We start from the raw sequence: 12,813 nt of genomic DNA, 5'->3' as shown, positions 1-12,813 counted from the left end.
TACCTTCAAATGCATATTTGTTATGAAATACCAGAGAATCCCAAGTTATTGTTGGGATTTATTATTATGTCTCATATCAGAACTACATGTCATTCTAGGTACATCCAGGTATTTTATTTTGAAAATTGAATGGATTCTCTATGATATCCTGTGTCTGACTTCCTGCTTCTACTTCTACACAGAGCAGCGGGGAGACGGGACGCACTGCAGCACTTTTGGAGGTTTTTCAAGCGTCATCTACAATGGGCGCAATGAGCGAACGTGTCGCAGTCTGTAGTTACCACGTTATGTGTTAGTACTTCTCTACAGCTATATGAGCATTTACATGTATTTTTATATATCTGATAACAGGGTTTTTAGGCACTCTGTACCAGGTTTCCTAGTCTCAGGGCTTTATTCAGACTTCACGGTATCCATCACATACATCAGCTCCTCCACTCTTTGTACAGTAGCTCAGAACTACATCTACCTTTTTAGTTCATTGAGAAGTAAATGAATGGTCAGACAGATTAATTGATGTCAGATGTGTGAATGGTTCCAGTCCTGGTGAGAAAGTTAGTTCTTGCGCTGTCTTTTACAACCTCTGGCTTATTCCTACATTTATATATTTGTGTTTTCTTTCTGTGGGACCGTATTCTGCCCAGTCCTCATAACTCCTTTAAGTCACATGGACTCATTAAAGTGATTGATTGGCTGCTCAGGGCTTTTGCTTTTTCCACCCGTTTATTTACCTGTTTTGGAGCGCATTCGAATTTGCACTCACGTACGGTAACATGATCTCATTTATACGACATATGTCACTGCGTACTGTAGTCGGACCTCTGATTGCCCACCGGCTCCTTTCCGGGGGCAGCGTAAGAGACGGCTCTGTAGGTTAAGGAGTGTTAAAGAGCCACACACATGGTTTTCCTAAGCTGTAAATTTTATGGATAATTTCTGATGTGGTTACAGATTTATACCCCCCAACTAAGCACAGCAGCTGCAGGTAATTACTCACTCACCCGCCTGACTCTACCTCTGCTGCTTCGCTCTCTGTGTCTCTTCCACTTCGTCTCCCTCTGACTCTGTCCACTGGGGCGTATGATTCATAGTGACACACATTTATTTACTGACATGGATATATTGAGATGCTGAAACAGAGAGCAGCACAGATTCTTCAGAGCAGGAAGCGACCTTAGACTTGTGGTCGTAGTGACGTACCTTTACCTTCCAGGTTCCTTTAAGAGATTAATACGACTGCTGTTCACAAGAGTTTTACATGGGAAAATGTGTTAATTTGACACATTTTGTTAAATGAGCATCTAAACCTTAAACTGATCTAAAAGTATCTTAAAATTCTGGGTTTTTTTAGGTGACACAATCAAAATGTCTGCTTTGTTTTTATTTTGTAATCTTTATTTACTTCAGTATCTGGTCATACAAGATTTACAGATAAGTAAGATGACAGTTAATTAATAATCAATTAATTATCATCAATGTTGAGGAGTTTAGGAGCATTTAATTGTGTACTTTTGCCTGTAAGTTAACATGTAAATCGTCATCTGACTTGAAAGTAACCAAAACTGGAGAAACAAGATTTTCACCAGAGGATGAAATATTGTATTGGAAGATAAAACATTAGACATTAGAGAATAAAAGAAATAAACCTAAAATGAGTCTCATCTGAAACTAAACTCTCATATTGACTCCCCAGGCTTCAATGTAAATCCAGATGTTAGGTAACACAACATATATTTCAATCCAAACCACAATCTGTTCCTAAACCTAACCAAACTGTGTGTTTCACAACGTTAACCATGTGTTCAAACAGCTTTCTGATAGAAACTATTTTGTGGTAGCCATACAGACGTTAAAGCGTGCCGTGTGCAACGCCGTGGGGGCGACAAGGCGTCAGTTTGACAACCTGGGATGAGAACATGGTCAAACTCTATAATTCTTCACTGTTTGTACTTTTTATGAATAACAGAAGTAAAAGAATTGGATGGAAATGTGTGTGCATGTTCAAGTGTGGAAACCTGGCTAACGTTAGCACGCTCAGTAGCTTCCATTTTCCAAGTGCAATCCAAAGGAACAGACAGCTTGAATTGCTAATGGTTGATAGCTAGCGTAATGTAGAGTCCTTTTATCTGCCTTCGTAGGATATACGTAAGATATGAAGTTTTCCAGTTAGTACTGCAGAGCACCATTTAAGTTGACCACTAAGACTGCAGGCCCAGACACAAATATGTCCAGAAACTGTGTTAAAATACAAAAACACTATTGTTTCAGTTTACATTTCACAGAAAAACTGAACAGAGTTCAAACTGCAGTTGAACGTGAAGTAAAGGATGTGACTATTTCCTGCAGACTTGCTTGCGGTCGGGGTCACGACACCTGTCCACAAACCCATGTCACCTCCGTCTCATCAGTCAGCGGGCTGCAGGCTGATAAATCAGTCAGTAACAGGACCTTGGCAGCCCGTGGCGTTAGGTGCACTCAGTACACTCTCCCAGACTGCACTGGGGTGAGGTCCCACCATGCGCTCATGCCCATAACTCAACTGCAGCCAAACCAACTCATTAGTGAAACAATCCTCACCACGCACTGGTGTGTATGTGTGTCTGAATGAGCAAATGAGAGAGTAAAGGGTGAGATTTCATGTTGTTCTGGAAGATTTGTCATCACAAGCTCAGAATGCATTATATTGTTACAATATCTCTTGTATTCCAACTACCTGTAACATTTTCCGATTTGCTAATATTTTCCATGATATTTTCCCACATTCGCTCAATCACTCCCAACACATTATCCACACATTATCCAGTCTTTTTGCTTGCACAATATTTATTCATGTTACACAATATTCCAAATGAGTGCCCCTATTTAATGTGCTTATTAACCTTTATAAAAACAGACATGAATGTGTGTGTGTGTATAAGCAACACCTCAAAGCCGACTGTGAAGACTTTAATGAGGAATGTGAGCGGTTCAGTGAGCTATTTGGCAAACGCGCTTCAGTAATCCATTTATACACACTTTGCCTTGCTGTCAGAGGTTGTCGTTAAATCATTAAAACGTGTGGATGTTACAGCTCTAACGCTGTGTGACAAAGTGCTCATTAGCATCCACGGGCCCATATGGTTTCATGAACACAAGGTTCACACAGTGTCAGAGCTTTTGTTCTCCACATCAGACGAACGCGCTGTTTTCAATGCGGGAATTGTCTTTCTGACTGTTGGGAGTGAACTCAAATGTTAGAACGTCGTTAACTTAGTGTAATCAGATTGGTTAAAGTCTGACTGTACCATCAAAATGTGGTACGTAAAGGTGTATCTGTATAGCAGCTTTTCAACAACAATGCAATAAGTGTTTTACATTACAGACGTAAGGGACATTAAGACAAGAAAAACGCCACAATAACTCAGACTGAACAAATGCAACCTTGTGCTGCAAGAAAATACAATATGAATGTTATTCTAGGTGAGCTGGGGACAAAATGTGGATATATGTAGTTGTCAGTCGTAAATTAAGCACGACTGGAATATCTGAAGATCAGAAAACAACTTTAGGATTACACATTAAATCCAGTTCTGGACGACGTTCTTCACTGGGCTTAATTAGTTCTGCATCTGCTGCATTAGTAGGGCCAATGAAGGTGAGAAACTTTCACAAAATCCTGTTTCTTTGACTTACAACCAATAGTGGACTGGACCAGAATGCAGGAAGTTGTGTTGATGGTGAAACAGCTTAATCAGGGTTTGGATTAGTAAACCTGAAGGGCACTTTAACATCATCTTTCTACCTAAAGGGCATCCTAGAGAGCACTTTATCATGTCTTATCCACTGGGAGGGCACCCTAACGGGCACTTTATCATGTTTTATTTATTGTAGGGCACCCAAGAGGGCCCTTTCTCTGTTTTCTCAAACATGGGCTCCACCAGTAACTATTAGCTCTCCTCTGACCTGAGTGTCTCAGACCTACAGCAGATGTGCTTCAAGGTGCACAAGCTAAGCTTTACAGACCATTGGCACTGTTACCTTTGTACCTGATAATCAAGGTAGGGTAGCTGACATAAATCTAAATAAAAGCATTACAGTTGAGCCCACTATCCGGATTGCATCCATATACCATTTAACTAATGATTACACTTCCAACCCTTCTGTTCCCATGAGCTTCAATTAGAGGGCTTATCATTAGACGCCAGTGTTCAACATGCCCTCAGAGCCGTACCTCTGCACAATCCAATTCATCATCTCCACGTTCTTTCTTTATGGGATGTGAGGTGCAGAACATTCAGGGCCTAACTTTGAGGGTGTTCCAGTTCTTCTCTTATTAATCTGTGGCTATAAAGGCAATAGTAGAGGAAAATCAAGTCATAACAAGGGTACAGTTCACTTATCCTGTCCTGTCTACATGAAGAATTTACTGCTATGACTTTGAACTAACAACCAAATAGTAAATCTTTCCCCAGTAGAACAAAGCAAGAGGAACGCTGCAGGCAAGAAGTAAGTGTTCATCTCATTATAAAGAGCTTATTAGGTTGTGTTTCTTGTTAGGCTACAGACACATTATTGTGTGGAGTAATACTTCGTAAGGGTGCATTTTAATTGAATCCTTGCCTTCTGTTCTAGCTTAATAGCGACTGTTCAATGATTATGGACGTTTCAGTGTATAAATCAATTCGGCTTTCTCTTTCTCACTCACACACTCGGGGCTGGACTCAATTATTTGGCCCAGTTGGGTTGATTTTGATTGTTGAGCAAGCAAATGAGACATGACATGGAAAAACATATCCCTTTTTATATGAACCTGAAACTCCTTTAAGTGTGAGCTCGGCCTGACCATTTGACTTGATGTATTCTTTGGGAAATTGATATGACCTTTTTATTCTTTTAAAAGCCATTTGAGCTCCCCCCCCTTATTCATTGTTATGTATTTCTTGGCATGTGCAGAGCTGAACAGCAAATACCTTGCTGATACAGTCACCAGGCAAATAAAAGCACACCAACAGAATAATGAAATGATTTCTGCTTATGGTTATAGTCTACTTTCATTGATCTATTGGGATACTGAGTCACTTACCATGTAACACATTCAGGATAATTTGCAGCTGTCCCTGTGCACACATTTTATCATTTTATATGGCGTAAGGAGTCCGTATGTACAGTATATTCTATTATTAGAGAGTTCGGAGAAGAGTACCAGGTGTGTTGGAGGGATATCGGTGGTGAAAAGCGCACCCTACGAGTCGTTCTGGGTCTCCTCATCAGCCAATCCAAACACCAGTCAGATGCCGGGACACTTTTAGATTCAGTTTATACAGTCGACATGACAGCTGACGGCTCAGTTTGCTCAAACAGAGACCCCACTTCCTCTGCTGTCCTTTTAAAAGTCGCCACAAGTAGAGTTCTTCAACGTGAATTAATCTTCGTCAAGTTCATTGTGATACCTTGGCGTAATCAAAGAAATTCCACCTAACATGAAATATATGCTAACAAATCAAGTAGGGGTTCAGTGGAACACTTCATTTCCTGCATTCTGGGGAATTTTTATGCACCAATTTCTGCCCAAAGGAGTCCAAAGGAAGCATAAAACAACCATAGATCATAGACCTCGTCAAAATGTTGGTCTGTCAAAATAACTCCACCCTGCATCCTCTGCCCTGGTGCTGCTCAGACGTGGTAGTCCCTCGCTGAATGTCAGGCAGTCCACCACGGGGGACAGAAAATCCTCTCTGGCAAACTGCCTTGAACTGATTCCCACTGACAGGATTGATCCACTCATGGTCCGTCTGCCATTCAGATCAGATCTGTATAACCTCTTTCATAAGCAGACCTGAGCTGGAGGTAATTGCCAACTTTTTTTTTTAAAAGACGTGTGTCTGAGCTGATATTTCTCCAAGCATGAAGAATCAGACTCTGTCTCACTCCCAACTCGTCAAATCTGGCAGATTGGTCAGTAACCATGTGCGCTCGTCTAGCATAATGTTTCTATGTGCTGTTGAAGTTGGTGATTTAGTGGCGGTTGGAGAGGATGGACGGAGACTGCTGTTTATGTCCCGTGTTACGCTACTTACGTTAGTTATATATTTTAACCCAAATCACGCCCTTTTCCTAAAATGGATGGTAGCCAACCGATGAAGCATTTGCACCACCAGACAACCCAAGATGCTGATTGCCCGTATTACTAATAAGTTTAATTCACACTCGTCACTTGATATGATAATGAAAAAAAAAAAAAATGAATGAAAAAAGGTTGGTAATCGCTGTTGTAGAAAGCCAACTAGGATCAGCTAACAGTTGTTCTCCACTGTTATTATTATATGAATATGAAATATCAATAAAATGTCACTCGGTCAGTTTACCCAGAAAAGGGAAAAAAGGTTGGGAACCACTAGTCTAAGCTACCAACCATTAGCCAACAGGGCACGTTAGCAGCTCTACCATAAACCACCTCTTGTATTTAACTTGTTATAAAATTACTTGCAGGAGTTTGACTATTTGAATTACAATAATAATGTTCAACAAAGTTCAAGCTGAATATAAATCTTAACTTGCAGAAGTGCACTAAAGAAACAAAGGTAGCAGCCAGCCCCCAAAACCCAGCCAGTTTCCTGTCAGACCTGCTGAACGCCGCAGCACCAAACTGGTAACCAGAGGTGGTGATTTCAGCCCCGGTGTATGTGTATGTACATGTAACATTACTAACCCCTCCATGATTTGACCCAGTGACAGTCAGATCTCCGCCTCTGCTGGGGTAACACACAGCTCTGTGTTTGGGCTTCTTGCCGGGAAGCTCATAATGTGATGGAAATGTGCCAGCATCCTGAGAGAGCTGACATGGAGAAAAATAGTGCCGTAAGTGAATGTTTTCATTTTCTTTTTAACTCACTCACTCAACCTCTCAAAGTCCCTCCGTCTCACCCAGTTAATGGGATATATTGTGAAGGATGGACTTAAATGATTGATAGGTTCTAATTTATGAGTTTTGGATTCAATAAAAGTAATTATCTCTTGCTTCCTCTCCCTCTATTCTTCTCTTAATATGTCAGTTTGTCCAGAAAGTAAGAGATGCAAGTGAAACGGGCTGAAACAGCTCTTGAGCCTGGGTGCTGTCCAGGCAGAACAAAACTTGTGGTTTTCTATTCGCATGAAGTGGAGCTGGTCCACATTCTGGTGGGTAAAAATAATGAGAGGCTGACCGGGACAGAGTGTGCGGTGGAGATGCTGAGGTGAGGAAGGGAGGAGCAAGGGAAGCAGGAAAAGTGAAAAGGGATTGTGGAAAAGGGAGTGGCAGAAAGAAAAGGACACAGGGTGATAGACGGGCCACACACTCACCATGATGTAAGGAGTGGAGATGTTGAAAGAAACAGAAGCAGCTGCAGTGAAAGGTGTAAAAATGTGTCCACAGAGGTTTCAGAGCTGAGCACTGAAACAATTAGTAAGGGTCATTGACTAGTTTGGCGTAAATTGATCAACTAATATTCACATTTAAGGTGTCAGCAAGCTTTGAATTAAGTGTTCAGAAGAACGACGTCTTTCTTCCCACACCCAGAGGGCGCTTCTTTCTTAAAGCTCCAGTGTGTGACAAAATATACACAAAACTATGTTTTTATTAGTGTGTAATCACCTGAATATAATAATCTGTATGTTCTACAGTAGCCCAGTAGGGACAAACCGAACACTGGCTGTAGATAGGGGCGTTTATGTTTTTGGCACCAAAGTTTCTCCTTTGTGCTTGGAAGGCGAGGGTTAAGTACAGTTTTGATCGGGTCCAAAATATCAGGCCTGACCCAACCCCAAAAAAACTCATTTTGGGCCCGACCCAAACCTTAATTTCTGCTTGAGCTATTGGAGAATTATGCATATAATATAGTGCAAATTATTATTAAAACAAATAACAAATTCACTCATTAATTATTAATAAAATGGAGTTCTGCCCAAGCCCGACCTATGGCAGAGGATTTGGGCAAAGCCCTAGGGTGAAGCGCAGTAACGACACCGCTAGTTGCCACTAAACCCAACATACTGGACTTTTAAAGGAGACACAGTGTGTAGGATTTTGTGGTCCTTGCTTCACCCTCGAAAATATACGTATGAATATGAATATATATTTATTCCATTTCTGCCAATAGATCCTCCTAAAAACACACTGCACCTTTACACTCTTGATTTTTCATTCTTCACACAACTGCTTCCACTTTTTGGGAATACAGCTGAGTTCGACATCAGGAATGCCTTCAAGCAGACGCAGTCCGAAGTTTGCGGCTCTCTTCTGAAGTGTGTTTCCATCCACATGGTGCACTTTCTATTAGCAGATTGCGAAACCTCGGTGGAAACAAACCCTGAGTACGTTTTTTACTCTTAGCTGAGGTGGAAAAGTTGGTGTATCAAACAAACTAAACAAACAAAATGCAATTAAGTCCAACTGAAACTTAGAAAATAAAACATGACGTACACGAGGCATTCGACTCAAAAGTCACTCAAACCTCTGAAGAGGAAAAAAAAAAATCTGATAAAACGAGCATATTTCCATCATGTTTTCCACATGGTTTTCCATTGTTTGAGGTCGGACTGTCGTTATTTCATTGTGCCCTCTTCCTCTGCAACAGTTTAATGGACCAGACAGGATAATTAGTGCCACCAGCTGTTTATCTGGATACGTCCAACTCATAATATTCACATACACTTATCACACATAAATACATTTCTGCTGCTATGGTTAAAATTTGCATAACATTTGGATGGAAACGTGAGTGAGCGTGGGAATTTGGACGCTTCTGTCTTTAAACGTGTTCAGATGACACTTTGTAGCAAGTAGTACTATTTAATTCAAGTATATAATTAAGCAAAAATACCAAACAACAAATATTATTTGGTTCCAGCTTCTGAAATGTGAGAACTTTCGATGTGAAGACCTGACGACACTCTTGGAGAGCATGTTGCATTATTTAATGCCACACAGCCGTGACTCTTAACTGATCAACCAGAAATATAATCAGCAGATTAATTAATAGTGAAAATAACTAGTTGCAGCCTGAGTTACTTGCTGAGATTTCACTGAGAACTCACATTTTGGCTCCTCTCCGACTCGATCTCAAAAAATACAAACAAATGAAAAAAAAAACGTTATTTGCAGCATCTCTTATTGGGGCCTCTTGTCTCTATTTTGAAAATGAGACTTTGCTGTTTGTATTGGGAGATGTGAGGGTTACGGGGTGTTTGCTGTGGTAGGAGTTCAGCCAGTAAAGTTTGACAAAGGTCGTACTGGTCCCTTCGAGAGACGATATAATACGACATGAATGGTGGATGAACATATAGGTGACCCAGATAGCGGGCTGAGTGCACCTGGACGCTGTCTGTTAGCCGAAGTGTGTTAACGCATCGTACCTCATGGCTGTGCCACAAGCAGCCCCGCTCCCCTGCAGAGGGAGGCTGGACGCCGCATAGTTTCCACTCACTCGTTCGCTTCCACTTACAAAAATAATTAGAGGGCATGTTTTTTAAGGGGGGCTCCGGAGTGGTCCCGATGTCTTCTTGCCGGAGCCTGCTGTCTGATCTCAGCTGGGCTCTAATCAGAGGGACCACCGAGTCAGGTCACTAACCGTTAAAGGAACAAACAGTGCCGACCCTGTTGCGATGGAGGCCGCTAGTTTGGATCCAACCCTTTCGAGGGAAAGAGGCATTAAATTCCAAGATGTTATGAGCAGGAAAACTTCAACTTCGAGATGATGGGAAAGTAATTTTCTTTGTTTTCATTTGGAATTTTTTTCATTAGTTTGGAATTGTGATCACAGGACCAACTGTTTACAAACTGCTGTTATGTCTCTGCTGTATAATGTGCAGATGTCACAGCAGAGGGAGGATTCGTCTGCAGAGCATCATGGCCTAGTTTAAGAACCAATTATACTGCAGATCACTGACAAATACCTGCACCCATTGGGAACACATTAGGAAGCAATGTGTTCATTCTTTCCGAACAGGGGTGATGCACTCGTCTGGTATGGGCGGTTGTGTTTGGTGGGCGGCCTCGGCCAAACCCCTTTTTTTTTTTTTTTAAGAGGGGAGAGAAAGAGAGCTCTGCTACTAGTTAGCATACATCTGTAGCTCCGGTGGACAAGAGCCGGACCTCAAAGGCCACAGCGCGGGCAGATAAATGTTGAAAAATGAAATACAGCAGCCACTTTACAGAAAAACACACGCACATCCAGGCATCCAGACGTACATCGCAGAGGAGGCCAGCAAGCCGGTTCGGCATCCGTTTGCGTGTCTGGTTTCTTCTACTTTCATAAACTTGTGCGAGCGAGCCAAGGCGCGTTGCTGCCATGTGTTCTCCCTCCATGCCACACATTAATGAGTGAAGTTATCAGCGGCCGGGAGGCCACGCAACAGCGTCTGAGTCACAGAAATAACCTAACCTGGCCCCGGCTGGCATTCCTGCGTCTGTTTACATGTGCTCCTACTGACAGCAGTGAACTCGGTAATTTAATTTTATTCTCCAGTTCAACACATGGGGAAATGACGGCTACTTTACCCACAAATATTTTTCTGTCTCCCCTGACTGTCTTGTTTTGCAGGAGGACAGTTTTCAATTTACATTTGTTTTCACTTCTCTCACGTCTTCCAATTTGCAGAGTAGAACAAACATCGGAGTCATCGCTTCTGAACATGTTGTGTTGTTCTTCGTCATCTTCTCACCTTGGGTTTTTCCAACAAGCCGTGCCTTCGTAGGGGCCTAAGCTTTTGATCTATGTGCTCCCTTTAGGGTCCTTTTATGTAACTGAAGCTCCCCAGAGAGCCATACAGATGGACAACTTACAGATGTCCTCATGTCACAGCGCTTCCCTGAACCATACAAACACATTAGGCTCCTCTGCTGTGCACCACCACACACTGTATGACCACACAACCAGGCGGTTCAGTGGGAAATGCTGATCAGATCCAGATGCCTTTATATGCACACAGCACCTCTATCTCATTCAGTCTCTCTATGCATACATGCTCCCACACACATCTGTAATAATGTAAAGTGTTAAATATTTCCATATTGCCTCTTTAGTGCAGCCAGACTGTCCCAGGTTTGATGTTCTATCAGGCTGCATCATTTCCAGGGTCAGATCCTGTATTCGTCTGAAAGCCACGTTATCAAATATTTTATCAGTCTTTTTGGAATTTCACTTGAGTAGCATGAGATTTGTTGAGCACGACAGCTTTATTTTGTCCACCTGCGATGAGCATTTGCAGTTCAACCACGGGAAGACTGCAGCTCAGATTCTGTACATTGATATTGGTGAGTTATGTTGGCTCACTACAGTATCGCAAAACATTACTTAACCAGCATTTTCCCCTTTTTTCTCTCTTCTCTCCTCCCTGCAAGTGCTGCTTCTTGGCCTGTGAGGTGTGCAGCCATGGAGAGTGTTTAAAGCTGCCTGCTGGGAGCTAGTTAGCCATAGACACTAATTACATGGCAGACAACATGTTAAAAGCCCTTCAAACAACACACACACACACACACACACTCTGAATGCTCTGAAATAAAGAGACTGCACTCTAGAGGAGCCAAACTCTGTCTCAGCGACTTCTGTCTTGTTCGCCATTCATCCCATTACAAAAGAGGTTTCTGCTGGAGCTCCATTTTGATTGGCAAGAAGATTGTTTTCCCTTGTATTGTGAGCAGGCTTATTTTAGTGCAGAGAATTTCTCATGAAAGAAAATTAGCCGTTAACTTGCTCAGGTTTCTTTTAAATGAATCGAATTTGTGGAATAAATTGAAAAGCACAAGTGGAACCAGGGAATGTGGGGCAGGCAATAAATGCAGAATTTAATTCCCTGGCTCAGAAATGTGCTGTTCATCCTGCAACAGTTATGCAAACAGTGAAAGGAGGATGTCGTCTCACACCAGCGATTGGCTCACCTGTGCTCATCTTCGCCAGGTTAGGACCACATGTGCTGCATCTCAGGCGTTGCTCTGCGGCAGTCGGTGCGGAGACGCTGTTTTCACAGCTGTCCGTGGCTGCGTGCACTCGCAACCCCAGACAATACACGCGCACACACTCTCACATACACTCTAAACTTCCTGCCAAAGTTTTCCCGGTATACACAGCGGAGAGCGAATCTCCAGGGATGAAGGAAAGTACAGCCGATTACAAACCTCCAGCAGCAGATGCAAGGGTGGAAACAACAAAGCAAGTTCATTTAATATTGATGAGTTATAGTGGCAGTAGCATGTTACTGTAATGACATTCATTTTAAGTACATTACAGCTTCTGCTGTCACGAGTTATGTATAAAATCTCAACAGTTTGTGCTAAATACAGCAAATTAAAGCGAGTAAATGACTTGCATCAAGGTGGAAAATCAGCTTAAAGGATAACTTTTGGATTCTCTCCATGTTGGTTGTAAACAGATTCCTTCCTGAGGCGACTGCATTGTCAGAAACAGGATGAAGTTAAAGGCTTTAGGCTAGAAGAAGCCTGAGGAACAAGAGGCTTCTGCAGTGTCAGTTTTCAGTACAAAATTAACTCTTTCTGTTTCCTCGCTGAGCCACAACGAAGCAATACTTCCCGGTAGTCGATGTCTGAAATGGGCCCGTACTGAATGCCGGCATTTCTGATTGTTGTTCATGAGTACCCTTTCTTCTTATTGAGTACCGCCACCACTGGTAAAGGTTAGTTAGTAGACAATAAAAGTTGTGAATTGCCTAAAAATAACTACTTTGATGCTCCAAAAAGTCTACCAACTTCAGTTTTTGGACCTCGGTATTTATAAAACCGTGCCTACAGCATCCTGGTGATACACTGCTAGCTTAATGCTAATCCTTGTTAAAAGGTATAAA

This window comes from Dicentrarchus labrax, unplaced genomic scaffold (genome assembly GCF_905237075.1).
Source record: "Dicentrarchus labrax unplaced genomic scaffold, dlabrax2021, whole genome shotgun sequence".
Taxonomy (NCBI): Eukaryota; Metazoa; Chordata; class Actinopteri; family Moronidae; genus Dicentrarchus; species Dicentrarchus labrax.
The sequence above is the reverse complement of the archived record's forward strand: the minus strand, read 5'-3'. Positions refer to the sequence as shown.